A 24,940-nucleotide genomic window follows, 5' to 3' on the forward strand; every position below is an offset into this window, starting at 1 on the left:
ATTTCTCTGTAAGTATCTAGTTTCCCCATAGGTTTGAGTCTGAGGACCATGCAATACCTTGGTTCTGTCTAGTACCCAGGTATAGTCTGAGCGGTTAGTTCGCCCATAGACCTGAGTCCGAGGACCATGTAGTGCCTTGGTTCTGTCTAACGCTTCTATTTCTCTGTAAGTATATCTAGTTGAGTCCGAGGACCATGAGGTCTTAGTTCTGAGGTTATCCCCACCTGCGAAATACCTTGGTTCTTCTGTCTAGTACCCATAGGTTTGAGCGGACCAGCCTTGGGTTAGTACCCAGTTGAGGCCATACTGAGTCCGAGGACCATGCAGTGCCTTGGTTCTGTCTAACGCTTCCTTTCTCTGTAAGTATCTAGTTTCCCCATAGGTTTGAGTCCGAGGACCATACAATACCTTGGTTCTGTCTAGTACCCAGGTATAGCTGAGCGGTTAGTTTCCCCAAAGGCCTGAGTCCGAGGACTATGCAGTGCCTTGGTTCTGTCTAACGCTTCCATTTCTCTGTAAGTATCTAGTTTCCCCATAGATTTGAGTTCCGAGGACCATGCAATACCTTGGTTCTGTCTAGTACCCAAGTGTAGCTGAGCGGTTAGTTTCTCCATAGGCCTGAGTCCGAGGACCATGCAGTGCCTTGGTTCTGTCTAACGCTTCCATTTCTCTGTAAGTATCTAGTTTTCCCATAGGTTTGAGTCCGAGGACCATGCAATACCTTGGTTTTGCCTAGTACCCAGGTGTAGCTGAGCGGTTAGTTTCCCCATAGGCCTGAGTTCGAGGACCATGCAGTGCCTTGGTTCTGTCTAACGCTTCCATTTCTCTGTATGGAGGGGTTTGTCCTGGGACTGCTTTATTGGAGACGATTCCTCCTTGGGTCGGATTATGATCTTACACGTGGCATTGATCTTGCCTCCAGCTCGAGTCTCCATCTTTTTCATTTACGAAGCGTCCCTTGGCCGTTCGTGCTCCGCGCTTGACGTTTCAGTGCGCGAGACGTGCCTTCATTAATGTCCTCGTGAATTAACACAAGTCCAGCAGTCTACGGTCCCCTTGGAATTTGGTAGCTTCATTATTAGCCTTGCTGGTAACTCTCTTTTCGAATTCCGCGTGGATTAATTCTCACCAACCTTCATCCTCTATATAAGGCTTTCCGGGGGATGGTTTCTCCATACTCCATGAACTTCCCAACACAAACAGAAAACACGCCCTTTCAGCTCCCCAAGCCCCTTTAATAACCCCGCCGGAATTGTGACCAGAGTTGGCAGATATGGGGCGGCTTTGGGCGGGTGCGAGGACATCCGTGCCAAGAGCCGTTGTGGCCGCAGCCCCCACTGGGCTTCCGGCGCGGGCAGAGTCTAGGCGTAACGCTGACAGTGCCATACGCGGTGGCCAGGTGGGATGTCGCTGAAGTACCTAATGTCTCTCTCGGAGCGCACCCCGACGGAGGAGACGTGCGAACTCATGTCATGGCTGGTGCCCGAGTGTTGCCGTCTCCAACGGCCAACGCTCGTGAGGATTGGAGAGAATCAAGGGAACATCACGGGGGAGGGCGTCCCGGTGCCCCTGCATCTGCTCCTCGCTTTGTTCAAGCTCCGCCGCACCAAGAAAGGAGTTGTTGGTGGCCTTGAAGAGAGCCAGCCTCGGCCCCCTTCCGCCCTTTATTGTCAAGTTCTCCCATTCTCTTGATGCCAATAAGGGTACGGGTTGACACTTCCCTCTAGCTAGTTTTAGGACGGGTCCGCCTGGGCCTTTGATTGTAGAACTAGCTTGTAGGAATAGTTTTAAAACACGCCTGCCTGAGCCTCTGATTGTATTTGTACTTTTCTTTTATGAAATAATATCAAGCTTCCTTTCTTTGCTGTTAAATCTTCTGTCTCGAACTTTTATCCTTCTGCAATGTTTGTTTGGTAGTGCTTTTTTTTTTTTTTTTTGCATCACCACTGATCTTCCGTAGAATGATTATTTAGAACAATCGCCTGTTGCGTCGGCCAGTGCACTAATCCTTCTCACAGACGCGCCAATTGTAGGGTCTGTTTTTGTTGCCCAAGCCCAAAGGATATGGGTTAAAGGCCCAACGAACCCAGAACAATGAATTTGTAGAGAGTGGATCGAAGGTTTAGGCGCTGGCCGGCGTTCACGAAGCATGAACTCTTTCCTTTTATTGAAAAATACTTGGAACAATTTACAATTGGGGGATGCTCTCGCCCATGGCCGAGGAGGCTTTTTCTTCCCCCCCTTCCCCAAAACACCCTCAGTTACATTTTGCTCACATTTCTTATATATCCCTCTCTTCCTCCTCCTGTTGATCATCTATTGGCCTTCTCCCTGACCGTCTATCCCATCAAAGGTTATATCCGTGCTCAAGTGGTTCACCCTAATCGATGTCGCCCTGTCAAGGGGTTACATCCCCATTAATGCGGCAGAGGGTTAGGTGAACGTTTCAATGCGAGGTGACAGTTCCCCAGGGCTTTCCCTTCTCGTACCCAGGTCTCGGACGCCGAGGATAGGGTCATCCTCGACCCATCATGCGTCCTTGGCGTGGGCCATTTGGGCCTGGGTTGAAATGGGCTAGGCTACCGATTTTCTGGCCCACAGACCATATTAAGAAATCTCACCAATTAATTGATTCACTAGTCATGTGATAATTACATGTTTTATTCATAAGACCTAACAGAAGTTAGTCCTATATATGGATAGGGCGGAGCCAGGACTTGGAATTAGGCGGCAGCTATGCTATGTGAGTGCAAGTTGCGGTTCTGCCTCTAGATTTGCTGTTTAGCCATGATGGTTTTTTTTTTTTAATTGTCTTTTTGTTACCTGGTAAAGACAAAATTAGTTTGTTTAAAAAATAAAAAAAATTTAAGGCGCCAAGTTGTTTGTGTTTGAGTAAAATTGATTGTTTGGGCTTAATTTTTTTTATTATAATTTTTTTTGCTATTTATACTTTTTATATTTGGGCTAATTTTCTAGGCTTGTATATTTTGTTTTAGATTTTAGATCTATAAATTTTTTAGCCTTTAAAATGATGAAAATGCTGGAGTTACAAATATTTTATAAATGTTGATGTGGTTAGTAGTTATTGTTATGTAAAAAAGTTATGTAAGTGGTGTCCCATATGCGAACTAGTAGAATTTGCTACCTTAATGGTTTGTAAAATATTGTAGAAAAGTTTGTTACTATAGCATTACTCTAAAAAAATTAATGATATTGTTAAAGGGAAAAAGTGTGAATTTATAGAAAAAATTTCTAAAATTAATACCTACATATGTACTAATAATTTTAAAATAAAATAAAAATTTGGGGGGGTGGGTGGTCAATTGCCCCCTACAGTGCAAGAGGGGCCTATGGATCAATTTGGCAGATATGGAAACATTAGGTGATTATAAGGAATAATAAAACCTAAGGAAGTTCTTTCAACTAACCCAATCTCACAAGGAATTTTTGCATCTAAGCCTAATGCAAAAAGTGTCTCTCAGTTTGGGAATTTTTTATTTTTTATTTTTTTCTAAGTCAATTGTTAGGATAAGTAGGGAGGAGGATTTAACCTGGTTTCAAACAATGTTAGTTACAATGGGATGAGGAATATGAACCATTGACAATTCCATTAAAATGGAAACACCAAGAGGTGTTAATTGAGCTACAAAGCTCTTAAGAAATAATATCATTAAGCTACAAAACTATTGATCAATTGGGATATATTTCAAGCTAACTTTTATAGTACTATATAAACTTGAAAAAAAAAAAAAAAACCGGGGATTTGGACTCGTTAACTCATATGAACTTGAAGGATAAAATCAAACAAAATCAAACCCTGACTAAATTGTTAAATCCAAATGCAACAACTAGAAATTAAGAGATTATTTTATAGTATATTTCCTCTAGGTCAATTCCCTGAGCTGTTTTAAGTGACCCTAGCTCTAGCATGATGAACGGATGGCTAACTCGAACTTCACCCATGCAAATTAAAAATGAAAGCAAAAGCAATAAAGCAAGTGATTGGTTAGATATGCCCGAAAAAAAAAAAAAAAAAAAAAAAAAATCTTGTATATGTATTCTAGTTGAAAGATTCAAAGACCTAATCTAGGTAAACAAATTAGGCACGTCAGAAAAATGTTAAAAATTTCTATACCCATTTGCAACACATAATGATTGATCAACAGGATAGGTGAGTGAACTTAGGGATTTCTCATATAATTTTTGCAATATATAGTCTATATGTGTCCCTCAATCTATTTTGAGTAAACACTATTCCCAACAAACAATTAAACCTAATAATTAGTAGATCATAGTATTTGTTTGGCATTAATTTATAAGTTCAGCTTTGAACTTCTAATTTTTTTAGCTTTTATGTACAGATTTTTAAAAAACTTCATTTTTTTTTCTCACATTTTTTTTAAAACAATATTTTGAAAATACAAATATATTTTAGCACACTTTCAGTAAAAAGAAAACACTAAAGTCTAACAAGACATATTGGTCTTTAGTAAATAGGTTTATGAATTAATTAGAGCTTTCACCTTTGTAGCAAGGCCAAGATTTGGTAGTTACCCAACCAAAAGAAAAAGTAAGAGAAAATCTAATAAGTGGAATGATGTGACATATTTTGATAAAAAGTACTGAAACTTTAAAATCTCTAGTGTGTTCATGTTGGATATAGAAATGTTACGAATATTCTTATATGTGTGTTCTCAGCATATTCCGAAGAAAAAATATGTAATATTTTATTTTACTATCATAGATATAATTTTAAAGATTTTGATAGCTTTTATTAACTTTAAAAACTTAAAAGTTGAAATAAAATAACTTAAAACTAAGAAAACATATACGTAAAAACATATTGATTAATTGTTATATCACCGTCTTAAAATATTTTAATTTTTCAAGAATGATTGTGTTACCGTATCTTGTATTACACACATGTTAATACTTGTTAAGGTAAAAAAAAAAATTTCCCTTCAGAGAGAAGCAATGAAATAATAGTATAAACGAAATATTTTCCTGTTAAATCCAATATTAGAATCATTAGATCCTAAAAAGTCACTTCTTCTATAATTATAGGGAAATTACACTTTATCACCTTAAACTATACACTAGATTATACTTTGCACCATAAACTTTTTTTTTTTTTTTTTGAGAAACACACTATAAACTATTCGAATGCACACTTTACCCCCTAAACTATCATACTTATCACACTTTGCACTCCAGCATCACCTTTACTGTTAAGTTAAATAGAAATTAAAATTACATGACTTGCATATGATTTTTTGCTTAGATGGCACATTGTTTAAAGACCAAAACACCCAAATAATTAAAAACAAATGCTTATTTCTCTCTTTTTTTCCAGGTAACACACAGGCCGACCAAGCCAAGCAAGCCAATTCACTGTGATTTCGTTTCACTCCGAAAAATCTGTTATCCAAACAGTTTCAGAAGCCACTGTACAATGGAATTCATTCAAAACAAACAACCCCCAATCTCAACTCCAACAACGAATATTGCCCAAAACCCGCGCGTGCTCTCCACTCGCTCCCAACCCAATTCCAGGTTTCGAATTTAATTAAATTATTTGAGTCATGTGTTTATTTTTCTTGGATTTAATTCTACAATATCAATTCTGGGTTTCAATAAATTTTTGAGCTTTATTTTTCTGCTAATAATAAAGTCAAAGTTTCTATTCAATCAAAGTGACTATTCCTAGTCTAGTGGAACTGTGTTTCTTTTATTCTTAAACAATGTTCTTGTTTTATGTGTTTTCAGTCGAAGTTCCGAGCTTGAACTCAAGGATTTCTTAATTAATTTTTGTATTTATCTTTCTTGGATTTAATTCTACACTATCAATTCTGGGTGTCAATAAATTTTTGATTTTTAATCTCTGCTAACAATAAAATCAAGGTTTCTGTTCAATCAAAGTGGCACTGGGTTTCTAGTTTAGTGGAACTGTGTTTCTTTTGTTCTTAAACAATGTTCATCAACTACTGTGCTTAGAAAGGGTCCAATTTTGTTGGGTTTAGAGGAGAAAAGCTGCTAGGCGAGAGAGAGGGGAAGACCTTACGCACGTGAGAGAGAGAAAGACCTGAAAAAAAGAAGAGAAAAACGGAAATAAACATTTGGTTTTAGTTGTGTGAAAATGGTGTTTTCGTCTTTAAATAATGTGCCATTTAAGCAAAAAATTATGTGTAAGTCATGTGATTTTTATTTCTGTTTAACTTAACAGTAAAAGTGATGCCGGAGTGCAAAGTATGATAAGTGTAATAGTTTATGGTGCAAAGTGTAATATGATGTATAATTTAGGATGATAAAGTGTAATTTTTTCATAATTCTATTATAAGATATTTCTTTTCTGTGACATCAACCGAAAAGAAAAAAAAGGGCTCATTTGTTGAGCATCATAGCGATTATATACTATATTATATATATATATATATATATACGTACAGGTCAGATTTACTGTTATTGGTCTTTGTCACATCAACCTCCTCCCAAAGCTCTTAGGTAGTAGCTGTGAGTCTGAAAAGCCACTGCTCAGGTATCATTTCCATATTAATGTGGCCAGAGTGTTAGTTGGGGAGCATTTAATATGGAGGCAGCATTTAGTTGGAGTGCTTTGGAAGATTGTCTTTGCCGGTAAATCACTTTTCTTCTACCTCGGCTTTGGCTAGCTGATGACAGAGTTGTCCTCGACACGGTTTCCTGGGTTGCCATGATCACCACTGTCTTCTTCATATGCGATTATGGGCCTTAGCATGGGCCTCAGGCCCAGTACAAAAGGTGGATGTATATCACTAGGCTTATGACCCTACAATAGCCCTTCAAAATTCTGCTGTTTGGCACTTCGGATAGAAAGAGGATTTTGATGTCTTTAGGTGTACCTTAGGCTTATCACGTCTTGTCTTCTATCGGTGTCAGTGCCTTTTTAACTGCCCAAGGCATGTTCTTGACCTTCAACATCTGGAGTGCGCCCTCATTAAATTCCTACGGCTGGTTGCTCCCCCACGTTCTACGGTGCGATGGCGATCCAACGGTGGAGAGATTTTTTTTTTTTTTTTTTTTTAACTCATGAGCGGGAAAACTCCCGTTACTACTTTTACTTAGGTATAAATACCCATTTAAATCAATTTGCCCAAATTACCTTTGCATCCAAGAGCTCCTACGCACATACGTTGAATCTGCCAATATTTCTCACTCACTTGTGCCTCTTTAAAAGCCCGTCTGAGGACACTTTCCTCATCCTTGTAAATTTTTTCCAAAATTTTCAAACTTTCTTTACTTTCCTTTCTCTGTGTCTTTCTTCCTTCGCCTATTTTTCCCAATTTCTTNATATTTTTTTTTTTTGGTTAAATACTATATATTATATATATGACATCTGAAGTGTGACTCCTTTTCCTTTCAAGAATATATTTTAAAACCTGCTACATGTACATGTGTTAGCCACAATATGGCAACACAATCAATCAATCTTCGTCATTCATTTCAAAAAGTTTTAAATAATGAGTTGCATACTTTTCAATAATTCAATAATGTGCAAAAGTTCTTGTAATTTTTATTTATTATTTAAAAAAGGTGCAAAAGGCAAAAACTAGGACCTGATCGGCAAGCTCCACTCGCATACAGTGTTTACTAAAAATTTTTGTGTTTAATACTGCAATTGTTACAATAAATTAGTCCTAGTCTCGTGCGTTGCACGTGATAATTATTTTAAGGTGACCTCATTAAGTTTATTTTTTGCAATTTGAACTAATTTAATAAAGAATAATGTATTTTATAAACATATTTTCATTTATTATAGGAAAAATCAGAAATGTAATATATATATATATATATATATATATATTTATCATATCAAAAAATGAAAACAAAAAAATTTTTCCTATGAATTCAAAAGGTAAGTTAGTGAACAAAACAATTTTCCCAGGAATTTACAAATTTTCTTTTTTTTTTTTTTTTTTTTTTAACTCATGAGCGGGAAAACTCCCGTTACTACTTTTACTTAGGTATAAATACCCATTTAAATCAATTTGCCCAAATTACCTTTGCATCCAAGAGCTCCTGCGCACATACGTTGAATCTGCCAATATTTCTCACTCACTTGTGCCTCTTTAAAAGCCCGTCTGAGGACACTTTCCTCATCCTTGTAAATTTTTTCCAAAATTTTCAAACTTTCTTTACTTTCCTTTCTCTGTGTCTTTCTTCCTTCGCCTATTTTTCCCAATTTTTTAGCTTCTTTGAACTTTTCCTAGGGATGGGTAGATTTAAGAGTTTGGTAGAGTCTGAGGAAGGGATAGAAAAATTGAAGGCTGACTACAGGATTCCACCCAACGTGGGCTTGAGATATTGTAAAGAGGGCGAATGGCATTTTCGAAGGGAAGAGGGTGAGGTGGTGATTCCCATGATTTCCTTCATAGAAGGTGGCGTGAGAATCCCTTTGGGGCTGGTGATGAGGGATTACCTTAGGTTTGTTAGGCTAGCCCCCACTCAGTACGTCCTAAACGTCTTTAGAATATTAGGGTGTGTAGACGCCTTAAACGAGAAAATGGGGCTACGGCTGACCCATCATGATGTGAATTGCGTCTATGGTTGACCCAATACATGACCTCTGGAAATACCTTCCAACATATTGCTTCATGTTATTTTCCCACAGTACGACATCCTTTTCCATCTCTCTTATACTAGGCAATTCAAAGTTCCCATCAAGCAAATGTGCTAGCCATTGACATCTAATTTTAGAGGTACACAAATTCGAGAATGTAGGGAATTAACCCGAAATTCCCAAACCTGTGAGAAACAAAATAGAGAAAACACACACCAAAGAAAAATAATCACATGTGCAAGACAGTATTTATGTGGTTTGGTAATTTGCTTACATCCACGAAATTGCAGGGATTTCACTATTATTAGGGAAAAAAATATAAGTGCGGCAGTACAATTTTTTCTCACTGTCAAAAAACGACAACCACAAACCCTAATCACCAAAACTGCGTTTTCTACATCTTATGGGTCAGGTCAGGTCGTCAACCAGATCAAACACAATTAGGCTCCACAAAAGCCCAACCGAGAAACCCTCTGCATATCCTATTAATTATGGCTAGTTGTGGAATTCGAGGATGAATAATCTATCTGCAGTTTTATAAAGAAAGCATATTATAAAATGAATCAGAATGATGCAACGCTGAATGGACTAAGGTAAGCCTTGATCTGTCAAGAATATTATAAAGATAACTACCTTTGACCATTATTTTAAAACAATTCGTATATTTTAAATTATTTCAAAAGGGTCCTTGTCGTCATCTACTTGATAGAAAATGTTGACGTGGCAAATAGAATTCATGAAATCAAGATCATTTTGTTGGCGTAGACCTATGGAATGACATAAATTCCATTTGTCATGTCATTATTTTCCATCCATCAAATGAAGATAAGGATCTCGTTGAAACAATTTTAGAAGGATAGGAGATTATGGGGAAATATAAGTACAAGTTGATTTTTGAGATAAAGATTATAGATTGAGAACAAAATATGCAATTTAACCTAACTTTAATAAGCTGACAAACCTGTAGAGGGGAACTATTGAGCTTTCTGAACCAATAATGTACTTCTGGAAGATTTGAGATTTGAACATTTTCTTAAGCATTTGGTCACCTTTGTATCCTGTGGCTAGAATTACAAGATCTGCTTTTAGCGGCTGAGGTTCTCCATTAATGATCAGACCTTTACAGAAGCTAAAGCTCTGTGATTTCTTTAAAACAATGCTTCCTCCTTCCACTTTATCATAAAAATTTTCGGCCAAAAATCCAACCTTACATGAAGAGAGATCTTGAAAAAAGCTGTGTTTTGGTATCAGTCCATGTTTCTTCAATGGGAGTTTCCATCTAAGATAGCTCTCAGCAAATTTTGAGACTCCCCATCTCTGAAAATAAACCTTCAGCATCATACACATATTTGTTTAAAAACATGCACATTCAAAGGATAAGACAAAGAATACAAGGGGTGAAAGCATGGTAGCCAAAAACTTGAGTAGGAATGGTTCACCAGGCTTATGAAACAGAAGCTCCGAAAAACGATTGCAGTACAAGAAGACAAGGCTTACTCCCCAGAAAGTGCCACTGGGGAGCAACCAATGTGCAGTCCTTTGAATCATTGTGCAAGGGTACTGAACTCCTATATTAAAAGAGATAAAGATATCTATGAGCAGGCTTAACAGCGACTTTTCAAAGTATAGTTTTTTTTAACTTCACTTAGGTACAAATTTTCTACCAACCTCATTTTCAAAAAGTTGAACAATAAGTTATACCAAGCCGACACCTAATCAGGAAGTGAAAATTAGAGGCCAATGTGAAAAAAGGACATGTTGAGAGCATTTTTGAGAGAACTACTGGAGTATTCTGGACTTCACATCAAAACTATAGAATCAAAACATCTACTTTGTGCTGGTATTCAAATGATAAGCTCAATTAAAAATTTAGAACTGGGGAGTCCTTACTCCTTGAAGTTGCCTCTACATGATATTCTTATATAAATTTTCCTTACCATTTGCATTTGCACATTCTGCTGCAATGTCCACCGCAGATTTCAGAGAACCAATGATTACAATCCTCTTTCTTCTGATCAATTCTGCTGCACTGGCACTGCCCATTTCAGAGTAGTCCATGGAATGGATCACCTTACCATCGAACATTTCAGGGCCTTGATCTGGAGGGAACTCGGTTATGTTTGGGACACCACTGAATCGTCCAATACAAAGAACCACAAACTCAACTTGGTGAACCTGGCCGAATTAAACATAAGCTCAGAGTCATGTATTCAAGAATGAATTCTTTCTTACCTTTTGGTTAGATTTTGGTCCCGATCAAATTCTATTGAAACTAAAATTAGGACAATACATCATTTTGTGTATGTTTTTGAATTAGGTGTGTTATTGACCATGGCAATGGAGCATGCCGTTAGTATCAAACTGCATACTGCATAATACATATAAAGATTGAATGAAGTGGGCAAATATAGTTAGCTTACATTTCTTGAAAAGAACTGTAATTGGTTTTGACAAGACTAGTAGTTTGCCTGTGTTCTAAGATCTCTTAGATGAGCTACTTCCTATATGGATAGGTCTGATAAATGACCATGTCTTAAGAGCTTTTTTTTCATTTTTCTTTTTTTGTGGTTCATCATAGCTAGGGGACATTGGATTTAAACCCTAAATATCTCTATTGGAAACACTACAATGTGCCAATAAGTTTTTTTTTTAATCATAATTATAACACTCTCCCTCACATATAAATGGGTTCCAACACATCTTGTACACTCTCCCTCACATTTTTAATCATAATTAATCATTTGGGTAAGGTCTGTTGTACACATCTTATTGCACACACCATACACAAATTATTTTTTAAACTGAAATCGTGACTTCAAGACATGATTTCATTTCAAAAACTGAATCGTGTGTACTTTGTGTGTAATCAAGGGCATAGCTATGTGTAAGGGTGGAGGGCCATGGCCCCCCCAAAATTTTGAAAAAAAAAAAAAATATATATATATATAAAAATCTAAAAAATAAGAGTTGCCCCCCCCCCCCCTCTCCCAAATATTTGATGATGCTCTTAAAAAAAATGGTCTAATAATTATAGAGACATAACATTATTTTTCACAATTCTATTTTTTATTGTAAAATATGCTCTTATATTTATTAAATATTTGATAAAGTTTGGCACCAAACATATTTGAATCTATATCTTTTTCAACCAATTATATGGCAATTAACAAGTCATTAATTCATTAAAAAAATAATGTCACTAAAACTATACATGAAATGTTTCTTTAGTTATTACATAATGGATTAGAGCAAGATAATTTCAAATATGTTCGAAGCCTAACTTAGTCCTCCAAGTTTTGGATCATTCATGTTTTTGAAAATTTCATTAGTTCCATTGAAATATTTTTTACTTACTTTAGTATAAAATTTGATAATTTGTATCGAAAATGAAATTTTTTAAGAATTTCACTATAAAAATAGTAAAAATGAATTTTATTTTATGTAAGATTGCCACCAAACATAATTTTGATTGAAATTACTAAACTCTTTTTGTTGTTGTTTGGTGTGTGTATATATATAACTTATTAAATAAAAAAGTCTGTATATAATAAAAAAGCGTATGTATATGTGTATGTGGGGTTGTCTTGATAAACATTTTAGAGTTGCAACTTGGCCCCCCTAAACAAAAATTCCTAGCTTCGCCCCTGCAAGAGTGAGTGAGTGACAAGTTTGGGATGAGTTGAAACTTATAGTTTGATTAAAAATATATATGATTTTTATCTGTAAAACATCTTTTAAAGTTTAGGATTTTTGGTGAGCTTACGATTAAATAAATATATTGAAAATTCTAGCATTGTTTGAGAAACCCAAACAACTTATTAAATATATAAGCCAGTGCCACCATCAAGATCACATTATTCTTGAGGGTGGGAAACTCTAGAAAAATAGTACAATTCATCACCTAGTGGTGTTGGGTCTTAATTAATTTGAGTCTAAATTTTTTGTCCCACTTTTTTGCTCCACCCTATACTCCACCAATAAAAATTTGTCACATGTTCACCTAATTAATTAAATATTATCATTAATTAATAATGGTAGTATTAATAAGTCAATAATGGTAGTATTTAATTAATTAGGTGAACATGTGGCAAGTTTTTATTTGTGGAATATAGAATGAGGCAAAAAAAGTGAGAAAGAAGATTTGAACTCAATTTATTAGGGGCTCACATTTAACCCTCGTTAAGAGTTTCACAGAATTTTAGCAGGGTCCTATGGCTATGTCTGCACCTACAATGTCTATTGGTAGCATTCTTTTTATGGAATAAGATCCGGTGCAATTAATCCTCCTCCCTCTCACAATAGTTTTATACCTTTTTTTCATTTTTTATATTCAATGTTGAGATTTAAAGTTGCCTTTCGCAACTTTAAATCTCAGCCATCCATAGCAATTGCATCATATACAATATTCTAGAACCTCAATCAGGTCACCATGGTGTTTGCATAATAGGTATTTGCAATTTTGCATACAAGACATCTTATACTTCACACAAGATTATTACAATTACTATAAGAAATTTAGTACGTTTCAAAACCATTTGCATATGTCCCTAGCTAGTCTAGCCATTTTAGCATGCAAATGATTTGTTTTATCAAAATATTTATGGCATTGGTACTCTAAGAAATCGACTAAAATACTATAAATGATGCATAAATTTATTAATTACCAAATATATTTCAAACCTCGAAATTCAAATGCAAAACCATCTCTTCAATAGTTAACGCATAACCACCCAAAAGGAGACTATAACAATGTCTAAATTAAGTTTGAATTATATTTATATCAGTATGTAATCTTTATTTTAGGTTTTAGAAACCAATTATGAAAATTTAATCGTACATAAGCTTTTAAACTAGTTCAAAGTTTACCCCTTATTTTGTCTAAACAAAACTATTCAAGAAAAACTAGTTCAAAGTTTATTTGTTTTAGGGATTGACTCAGCACTAAAATAATCTTTTTTTGGTTTTTTTTTTCCTGATTTTTCAAACACCTTTCCAATGTATCAAATTGGAAGTTCCTTACAAATACCGCTAAAAAAGTCCTAATTCTGCCACTAATATGATAAGATTCCAAGTTTGAATGTGGAGAATGAATACAAGTACCATTCATCCACCTAATTTTGCCACAAATAAGATGATAGGTTTTGAACTCAAGTTTTGAATGTGGAGAATGATTTGCCAAGAAAAAGTATGTGGAGAATGAATGCAATTACCAGTCATCACCTACTACGTACATGGGATTTGATTTCATCGTGAAAGTCGTTGATCAAAATGAATGCTCAAACTTATTCCCCAAGCTAGCAATGCGATGCTATTCCTTGCATTCTTGGAGTAAATGATGAGAAGAGGGATAGAAACAGAAAGCCACCACTAATCAATAGAATTCTAAAGAAAAGTTGTTGGTTATCTATATTTATTTGATTTTATTGCTAATTATAGGTTAAAAGTGTTTGTTGTTTTCTAACTTAAGGATAGATTGAATCAGGTCTTGAACAAAAAAGAGTTCAGGGATTTAATTATGTATGGGAAAGGTGTTGATCACTCTGTGACTTCTGTCAAACAATTATTACCCTATTATAATTATCTCTTATAGATATTGTTTAATGCCAAACAGTGGCGGAGGTAGGATTTTAGTTTAGGGGGGGCAAGGTTTAAAGACAATATTAAACTAAAATAACCTTTTAAAAAAACTAATCAATATTAATAACCTAATAAATAAACAATTGTAAATAACTATAATTGTTATACAAAATTTAATGTAACTATAAACTATAGTTTATCTTTTCATAACAAATTTAATTTGCTCTACAATATTTGATGTTTTATATTTTGAAACCGTTGCATAATCACTAATAATCAAAGTAAAAAAAGTAGAGCAATAACCTATATAAAATTGGAAACTAAAAAGTCAAGAAGGAGAAAAAATGGATAGTGGAGGTTTGAGAATTTCAATACCGTACTGGGACATTAGGTAGTTTATCTTTTCTATATAAAAATAATAATAAAAAAGAGTGTAAAATTTAAGACCACCATCATTGCGGTGAAAAAAAACCCAAAAATAATAATAAAAAATAAGAAGAAGGAGAACAGAAGAAAATTTAGTTAAACAGTAAAGTGTCATATATGGTGATAAGCTATAAATTTGGACAATATAAAAGCTTAAAAGAGAAAATAAGTAGTATTATTGTAAGTGGGATGATCTATGCAGCTTTTTCCTTTTTTATTTTTACGTGCCAGGATTGCTTTTCTATAAGAAGACATTTTTTATTCAGCATTTTGTCTTTTTGAAATTTTTTTTCCTATGTTGGGCAAAGCATTCAAGAAAGGAACCTAAATGCTATAATTTAGGGGACTTTTCAGGAGGAGTCAGGGGGGGCACTTGCCCCCTCTCGCCCCCCCTTGGCTCCGCCCCTGATGCCAAATAAATCCATTTGTCAATTTTGAGCCAAGAGGCCAAACGTCTCATTGTGTTGTACATGCATCAAGAGTGATACATATCAGACTTTTTGCTTTTGACAAGGGTTGGATGATAAAACATTTGATCTTTATTATTTCAGCCAAACAATTTTTAACGTTTATAAATGCTGTGAAATTGTAATGACTTTTTGCTGTGTCCATAGTCCATACTCTTCTTTAAATAGTAAGGTGGATTGCAAGAGCCTAGTTGCAAGAGGAAATGAAAGATAAAGATAAGGAAGTTATTTGGGCTACTTTTGATGTAGCAAATGGAATTGAGTCAGAGATTAGTTAAAAGGCTGGGCTGGTTAAGGAGCTATATGGGCCTTTAAGAAAGACCAACAATGGTAAAATAGCGGGGATAGGCCTAACTCTGAAATGGGGCGAGATTGGAAAAATGGGCTTGAGATTTGAGAAAGCTTTTTCATCGGTCCATGAAACCGAGTTCCTTCTGTAACTTTCTGACAAAATAATCCAATTTTGACAACTTCTTTTGCTGTTTTTCCCGCATGCAAAGCAAAACTAAATGGGAACAAAACGAAGTGTTCCGACAAAGTTAAGTTAGAGATTTAGCTCAGTTGAGTGTGTTCCTCCATCCTGTGTAGCTACTTTACATTACTAAGGATCAAGAAGCATGTCACAAGCATGTATTTCTTTAAAATTGCAGAGGCCTTTGTCAAGCAGAAATCAAGTGCAAAAAGGCACAACATTGGGACCAAAATATGTATTTCTATAAATTGATGAAAATGAGAACAGCCAAAAACTCCATTAGATGTTTGTATGATGATCATGACGACAGAATTGAGAGTGTGGATCGAATTGAGGTTTATGTTGTGCAAGTTTATAAAAGTGATCAAAGTAGAGATATTGCTAAAGGGTGATTGCAGTTATTCACTATGGATGATCCCTCACACAGAAGTCAAGCACGTTTTTAGGGAAGCGAAAAGATGTGATGCCCTGGCTGTCTTGAAGAGATCAGAGTTACTTGTTGATGTTGTATCTTAGTTTATGTACTTCCTTATCCCCTAAAAAAAACTTTATATATTTATTCAAAAAAAAAAAAAATATATATATATATATATATACATAGACGCAATGCATGCTTATTCCCATTATTTGAACTCCATAAGATAAAAGTTTGACCAAAATACATTGTTGATCCTTAAAGTTAAGACGTTTTGTAGTTTTAGTCCTTAGTGTTTCAAATGACCAATTTTAATTCTAAATCCTCAAGAATGAGCTCCTATGTTCCTTCTGTCCAATTCCATTATTATTATTTTTTACGCTTACAAATCCATGAGGTTGTCTATTTTGAATGATGTGGCATTGATATCTTTATTAAACATTCAATTTATCCAAGCGATTTTACCCCACCCACTCCTATATTTGAGGCTTTGAGCCTCAATTCAATATTTGCCCCAATTTGAGCCCTGAGAGACTATAGATTGAAATCCCCCCTTTCTTTTACCATCAATGCAGTAGCTCCATTAAATTCTTGATCTACCCCAAACTATTCTAGAAAATTATTATGGTAAAATTGAAAAATTCGTGGTATTCATCTTAGAGTGTTCATAATTAGGAGGAATTACATAGCACTTTGGTAATTAGAGTAATTGAATGAATTTGTGTTCAATATCAACTTTAGTGCATTTAATTTTTCTTTATACTCATCAAGAAAACCCTAGTGTTTTAATCTTATATATTGGTTATAGGGTTATTAATATAAGCTAATCATTGCATATAAGAAGAATTGTATTTCCAATTTTAGATTCATACAATGTGCCTCTCACAACATGTGAACTCGTTGCATGTAGAAACCAAAAAAAAAAAAAAAATGCTTGCTAGGGATGTTTAGGGGGTGTTTGAATTTTGTGTTTTTAATCACTCATCACTCTATTTTCATTACTAATCACTCAAAATCTGTGGGTCCCACACATGCATGGCTTGTTTGGATGAGTTTTCATTTTCTGTTTCCATTACTCATATCTCACCAACTTGAGTTATAAGTTAGTGAAAATGAAAACAAAATTTTGGTGTTTTTGAGTTATGGAAATAGAGTTACACTGGCATTTTTGTAAATATATTCATGTTGTGGGGCCTATGCTTGTGCCTTGTCTTTTCCTTGCTAGACCATCTCTTTTCTTTTCTTTTTCTTGTTTCCTCTCCTCTTCCTCTTCTCTTCTCATGCCACTCTTTTCTCTCCATACCTATCTGCCATTAACACAACCCATTACTCTCTCCGTCTCGGTCTGCCACTCTAGCTGAAACTTAAGTCTTCCTTCTTCTCTGTTTTCGTCTTCATCTCAGTAGTGGGTCTCGTGGTTCTGGGTTGTGGGTTGTCATCTCAGCAGCACAGACGGTGGAATCTGTCGAGCTCTCTCTCCATCTCCTCAAAAAGATCAAGTTTTGTTTGTTTGTTTGTTTTTTTTTCCTCTCTCTCTCTCCCTCTCTAGCTTATGGGTGTGGAGTATAGATTTGATACGTTGGTGTGAGGTTTAGATTTTTGAGATGTGGGTGTGGGTGTAAGTGTAAGGTTCGAATCTATGGTGCAGCTGTGAAAAATGAAATTTTTATTTGGGTTCAGCTAGAGAGAGAGAGAGAGAGTTTGAGAGATTAGAGAAAGAGCTAAGAAATGAGAAGAAGCAATCCAGCTAGAGAGAGAGAGAGTTTGAGAGATTAGAGAAAAGGAAGTGAGAGGAGAAGAAGAGAGTCTAAACTTAGTCAATTCGTGGGTCCCACATAAAGTGATAATATTAGAGTTTGGGGACTGAAAACTCAATCAGGCTGTAGTGCCAAACATAGCTGGGGTGTATCTTGGGGGTTTTTAAGTGATAAGAAATGAGTTATAGGGTGATGAGTGATGATATTTGAGTGATAAGTGATGAGTGATAGATAACTCACCATCCAAACAGGGCCTTAGTTTTCCATATGTTACTTTGATTAGCTTTGGTAGGGATAATGCTATAAATAAATTAAGTTGTTTATAAATACCTTGAACTTGACTTAGGAAAAAGCCTATTTGTATTCATTCATTTTTCAAATGAACCAAGCTCAAACTTAAGTTTAGACTCAATTATTAAACAAGTTAAGTTCATACGAAAAAAAAAAAATTGTGCTTGTGAACAAGCTCACGATTATGAGGCTCGATTAAAGTGTGTGTGTGTGTGTGTAAACACACTTGAGACCAGATTATATAATTTTGTAAAAAAATTCATAACATATAAAATTATTATTTGTAATTTATTGATAATATAAATGGTCCATTTTATGGGTATATATAATTTTTAATAGTACAAGTTTTGTGAATATAATTTTTATAGGTTCATAACAAAATCTTTCTATCTAATTAGCTTAAATAATTTAATTTCAACTATAATTTAATTATTAATTATTAGCACATACTTATAAAGGGGTAGGCTCGAACTTGTTTGACAAGAAAATGAACAAAATTTGAACATGTAATCTCGTTTGGTACTAAATTCGAGCTTGACTTGGGTTTGAGATAAAATAAATTAAACAATCTTAAACTTTTAATATTTGGCTCGACTCATTTGCAGTACTAGATAAGGAATAGGAATGTCAAACTTTTGCAACATTCCTATTTTGTTACTGATGTTTGAATTGGATTGCCCTATGAATTTTGCTGTATTGTTGGCCTTATATCTTTTTCTTTATAAGTAAACCTCTTCTGGTTGAGTGGTCATTAAAAGAAATAATCTAGGTTAACTTACATTCATTTCAATATTAGAGCATAAATTAGGGGAAATGTGAAATTGGGGCTTAAAAGCCATAAATACATGTTCGGGTTGGGCACATTGATTATGTAGTTTTTTTTTTAAAATAAAAATTGCGGTATATCGTTAAAATTAGGTCACCTCATTGTTTTGTTAGATATGTTAAAAAAATTAACAAAACAGAGACTAGACAAAGGACCAAAGGATTCATTTTTTAAAACTCTAGGACTAATTGGTCATTTGAAACATTGATGCTTAACTCTGACTTCAGAGTCCAATTGTGTATTTTGAAACATCAATCACTCAAAGTGCATCAAGTTTATTGTCTTACTTTTTTTTGCCATAAAAAGAGTTTAAATGTCACTTAATTGTAGTCCAAACTCATTTGATTTTTCACTATTTGAATAAGGGAGTGTCTATTATACACATACTTGCACATATAGTACATACAATCTCCAAAAATATGAGAAATTGTAATTTCAAGTTACAGTTTTTTTTTTCTTGTTTTTAGAGAGTATATGTATTATATGTGTGCATTAAGAGATCTGCAATGGACATTTCTCATTGGAATACTCCCAACAAATCGCAACCACACAATATACATTCTCATTCTTTGTATCTTTTTAAATCTCCACATAATTTTCAGCAAAAAAAAAAAAAAAAAATCTCCACATAATTCCGAAATTCTAAAAAATAGAACTTGACAAGTGGTTTGTGCTTAAAGCAATCCGGTCTAGAAGAATAGCGGTTTCATACGAGATTTGCCTCTCAAAAAGTCAATATAGTTTATTTTTCTGTCTTTTTCTTGACAATGATATAGAAAGATTATGAGTAGTCCGAGCTATACTAAAACAAAAATTCGGAGCCGAATATTTCGTATCTTTTAAAAATACGGTCTTTTTGATAGACGCAGATGTGGAGGATTGAGGAAACATCAGAGGAAAGTCACATCTAGTTTGAAACGTGGGCCTGCTTGAACATGAGAATGGAATAACTTGCTTTTATTATTTAATTCAAGCCTTAAATTTTATGTAAAAATTTTTTGTATTCTTTAACAACTAATAAGAATACCTAACTTACCTATAAAATTGACCCCAAAAACAGAATGTGTTTCTACAAAGAAATATATATATATATATAAAAAAAAAAATTTGGGCAAATTAGAACTTACTCATATATGGTTTGGCTGAAATTTAAATTATCTATCTGCGGTTTAAAATTTGACACTTTACCTAAATAAGGTTTGACTGAAATTTAAATTGTTTACCTATGGTTTGAAATCTTATGATAAAAGTGTTCCGTTGAATCCTTTTTTATCTTGTATTTTTATGTTTTTTGTGTTCTTGGAAGAGAGAAACATAAAAGTGGAGTAAAATTACATATTTAACCATGTTTTTATCAGAGGTATGTTATGAAACTCTAACTGAGCTAATCTCAGGCAGGTAAAGTGTCAAATTTCAAATTATAGGTTGGTAAATTGTAAATTGCCCAAAAAAGTTTGGTGTTGTTGAATTAAAAAAAAAAAATCTGAAAATTCAATGTCACACATAGTCACAGTAATATGTTTTTGTTGTTATTTAGTGATACAATCACTAAGTCCATACACACTTATATCATAACCCTGTTAAACATTTTGTGAAAAGGGAGGACTGCCTCCTCTTTGAGCAATGTTGTCATTTGATTGTATAAAAAAAAAAAATAATTTACTTTTCGACTTTTCTTATAATTTATGTGACAAAATATAAGGAAGTAGTATCATAATCTTTAATTACTTTATTCTACTTTTTATCTAAGAAATACACAGAAAATCTTAAGAATCAATTTAATGTGATAAATGAAACTTGATATATAGTTGATACCTCTAAATTTACTGCACATCTTTCAAATTCACTTAACCCACAACTCATACGGTAACATTTTACTTGAAATCAAAGACAATTAAATGAACTTACCACTCAGCCCAAAAATAAAAGACAAAACCAGACAGAAATTTCAGTAAGGTTTAAAAAGAGAAAAATTATGTCTTGGAACATTAGACTTTCTGACATCATAAAGCATGCCGTATTCAGATAGACAACCCTTGAATATTCCTCAGTTCACTTAGATTTTAGAGTACCAATGGTGAGTTTGCTTTCCCCGAATTAATCAAAAATACGGATTAGCCATTCGGTACGTCCCGCATGTTTCAGATTGTCAAATGTATATGCCTTAAAAAACAGAGGCTTTTGCTTCTAGATTTCCAAAGGGATGGTCCACCACTAGGTCCACACGACCATTTTCTATAAAATCTATGTTCCTCCACTCTTTCTTCACAGAGCTTCAAGGCCAAAAGAACACACAGAAACAGCTGAGATATCCTATAAACCAGCTCAATTCCTTGCTAAGAATCAGAGACACTCATCAAGAATGGATGGCAACCATTCCGGAAATGAAAGGTTAGCACAAACTACAAATCTCCTTGCTTTAGTTTTGGTTTTTACATTTCTCTGTTTGGCCCTGAAATCTTGTAGTTCAAAACTCCATAGTTTCTGTACTAAATTTTTTCACTCATGGTTTTAAACAAGCAATACTGTTTTGGCTCCTAAGCCTGCTTCATCATTTAATGTTTCACTAAATAAGGTTGTTTTTTGTGTCTTCAATTAATGTTCATTAAACTTTACTCTCACAATGAATGAACATCATAAATTATCTACAATCTTATAAATTACCCAATTTAGTTAAGATTTTATGCATTAAGCAGCTGAGATCTTCATTATTTGCACCATTAATCTATATGTTGAACATAAACTGATGCATTTTATGTTCTTTATCTAGAACTAGAAGTGAGCAAGAAATCCGTTCAATCACTGCATTGCTTGCTCTGTTCGGCTTTATCTTGGGTTTTCTGCTCACCCTCGTTGGATTAAAGTATCCAAGCTCAGGTGCTACTCTGTTCCACAAACACCATGCAATCATGTTGGGCTTAATGATAGACTTAGTTACTTTCACTACAGTATTGGTAGCGGCAATACTACCAATAACCAACAGAAATTGTTTCCGTTTCTTCCAAAAAGTGTGTCTTTTCTTCGGAGCTTTGGCCTGTAACCTACTCATTTTCATCCTTGTCCCAATCTTGGGGTGGGTCTTCTTCACTTTAGGTGTATCCATTCTTGTGTATTTACTTTATGGCTCGTACAGAATGATTTTCAAGTTCTGTCAAGAAAATTTAAAATCAATTTCAAACTGGTTCCGACAGAAATTCCAATCACAATCAAGCTGCCAATCATCTTCCCAAGCATCCAATGGATCTCCCATGCTTACTCCTAATGTGACAGAGAAACAAATGACAGAATTGGAGAATGTTTGAGTGAAGGTTTGCCTTAATTTCCTCTCTCAATCTAAAACAAGAATTGAGGCAGAGCATGCTTTTATTATTTATAGATGTGGAATTCAATAAGTCTTATGACACGTTTTCTAAAACTTCTTGAAGGGCTAGGTTTTGAGTGATGAAAAAAGAGAAGATATTTGGTGTTAGTAGTAAGTCTATGTGCTTCTCAAAACAAAGAAGTAGTAAGTCTATGTGAAATAAGTTGTAAAATAAGTTGAAATATAAATTGTATTGTAGCAAGTTATATGTAACATAGTATTAATGTTTTTTTTTTTTTTAAAATGAAATGGTGTTAATGTTTTTGAATTAATCCTCAAGCTCAATATTCATGAGATTATCGATAAAAGTTGTAATTGTAATGTATGCAATGTGCATCAAAAGAATATGAATAGTTTTGTTTTAAAGATACGGCCCAGTTATAGGAGAGCCCAGACGTCTCTACTCTCTAGCATCCTAGTGACCTGATTTTGTATTTACCTGACGTTTATATGGTGGATGAATTTGAGCTTTTTTTTTTAGAGAGTTTCAACCTATGGCGTCCGCTCCTGATGAATTTGAGCTTTAAACATTATTAAAGGCTCAAACAAATTTGCATACACGCTCTAATGCAATTTACTTTCTCGTGATGCTGAATTACATACCCAGAAAGAGATTATTGGGCTTCCATTATTAAAATCAATAAATAAATCAGTCCGGCCTTATAATTAAAAAAAAAAAAAAAATATTTCTTCCAAAAAGTGTGTCTTTTCTTCGGAGCTTTGGCCTGTAACCTACTCATTTTCATCCTTGTCCCAATCTTGGGGTGGGTCTTCTTCACTTTAGGTGTATCCATTCTTGTGTATTTACTTTATGGCTCGTACAGAATGATTTTCAAGTTCTGTCAAGAAAATTTAAAATCAATTTCAAACTGGTTCCGACAGAAATTCCAATCACAATCAAGCTGCCAATCATCTTCCCAAGCATCCAATGGATCTCCCATGCTTACTCCTAATGTGACAGAGAAACAAATGACGGAATTGGAGAATGTTTGAGTGAAGGTTTGCCTTAATTTCCTCTCTCAATCTAAAACAAGAATTGAGGCAGAGCATGCTTTTATTATTTATAGATGTGGAATTCAATAAGTCTTATGACACGTTTTCTAGAACTTCTTGAAGGGCTAGGTTTTGAGTGATGAAAAAATAGAAGATATATGGTGTTAGTAGTAAGTTTATGTGCTTCTCAAAACAAAAAAGTAGTAAGTCTATGTGAAATAAGTTGTAAAATAAGTTGAAATATAAATTGTATTGTAGCAAGTTATATGTAACATGGTGTTAATGTTTTTTTTTTTTTTAAATGAAATGGTGTTAATGTTTTTGAATTAATCCTCGAGCTCAATATTCATGAGATTATCGGTAAAAGTTGTAATTGTAATGTATGCAATGTGCATCAAAAGAATATGAATAGTTTTGTTTTAAAGATACGGCCCAGTTTTAGGAGAGCCCAGACGTCTCTACTCTCTAGCATCCTAGTGACCTGATTTTGTACTTACCTGACGTTTATATGGTGGATGAATTTGAGCTTTAAACATTAATAAAGGCTCACAAACAAATTTGCATACACGCTCTAATGCAATTTACTTTCTCGTGTTGCTGAATTGCATACCCAAAAAGAGATTATTGGGCTTCCATTATTAAAATAAATAAATAAATCAGTCCGGCCTTATAATTAAAAAAAAAAAAAAAAATGATCAGCGCTGGGCTTGGTCAAAAATCTTATTATGATGCAGTTCAAAGAATTCTAATTTAGGCCTATTCTAAGAAATTTTAATTTAAATGAGGCTTAATGGGGTTCAATGCAATACACCGGAAGAAAATGTGTCCATTCAAATTGGACCATTACCTGTAGCCCAAATAAGTTAAAAGACATCCTCCTCAAAACCTAGTAGTTTTTTTTTTTTTTTTTTTAATAAATAAATAATTACAATATACTACTAATCTCGCAGTTAAACTCTTTTTCTTCTAAATTACTTAAGCACTTTGTGCGTGCATATATGTCAATTCGACTATAAGGCTATTCAGCTACAAAACCCAGCTAAATCAAAACCCAACTAAATCAGAGTTTGGTCACTTCATTGATTTCACAAGCTTAATACAACTTTTAATTCCACCAATTTTCTAAAATTATGTACCTATTGCACTTTGAAAAAATTGGGCTTCAATTAAAAAAATTAGTTGGGCTCTTAAATAAATTAGAGAAGTCTAGAACAATTATGTTACAAGGTGAGCACATTCCAAAACACGAGGACATACTCTTCCTTATTTCTTTAAGTACTAATAGAGGTATTTGTGAAAAAAAATTAACACACATAAACGAATCAAGCAAGAAAGTGACGATGCCTACAGGTTTGTCAACTCCACAAAAACTGATGGAGGCCCCAGAATGAAGATAATGAGTGTGAGAATGCCATCGTGAAGCCCGACGGACACATCTTTCCCATAAACCAACGGGAGATCCTTAGGCGATGGAAGGCCATGGGTCGACGGGGTGGAAAAGCCAATAGGTCCTACGTGGCCTATCGTGGTCCTCACAAATACCTGTACATGGAAACATCTTGCATATCATGTACAAAAACCCCATTACTCACCCATATCTCCCTTATATGGAAAAGCAACCTAAAATCTCGGAAACCCTAAATACCAGATCTTCCCTACAAGGAAAAATCCATACTCTGAAGGGATCTCGATTTGATACTCACCACTATAAAAGCACCAAACCTCTTATTTTCTCAAGTACGTAGGAAATTCCTAACTC

The 24,940-nt window shown here is 34.4% G+C and overlaps 1 pseudogene; it reads right to left on the reverse strand.

Moving 5' to 3' along the window:
- Nucleotides 1–8,034: 8,034 nt before the first annotated feature.
- Nucleotides 8,035–21,930, reverse strand: LOC112025287 (probable flavin-containing monooxygenase 1; annotated as a pseudogene).
- Between the last annotated feature and the right edge of the window lie 3,010 nt (nt 21,931–24,940).

Source organism: Quercus suber, unplaced genomic scaffold (assembly GCF_002906115.3).
Source record: "Quercus suber isolate HL8 unplaced genomic scaffold, Cork oak 2.0 scaffold_6, whole genome shotgun sequence".
Lineage (NCBI taxonomy): Eukaryota > Viridiplantae > Streptophyta > Magnoliopsida > Fagales > Fagaceae > Quercus > Quercus suber.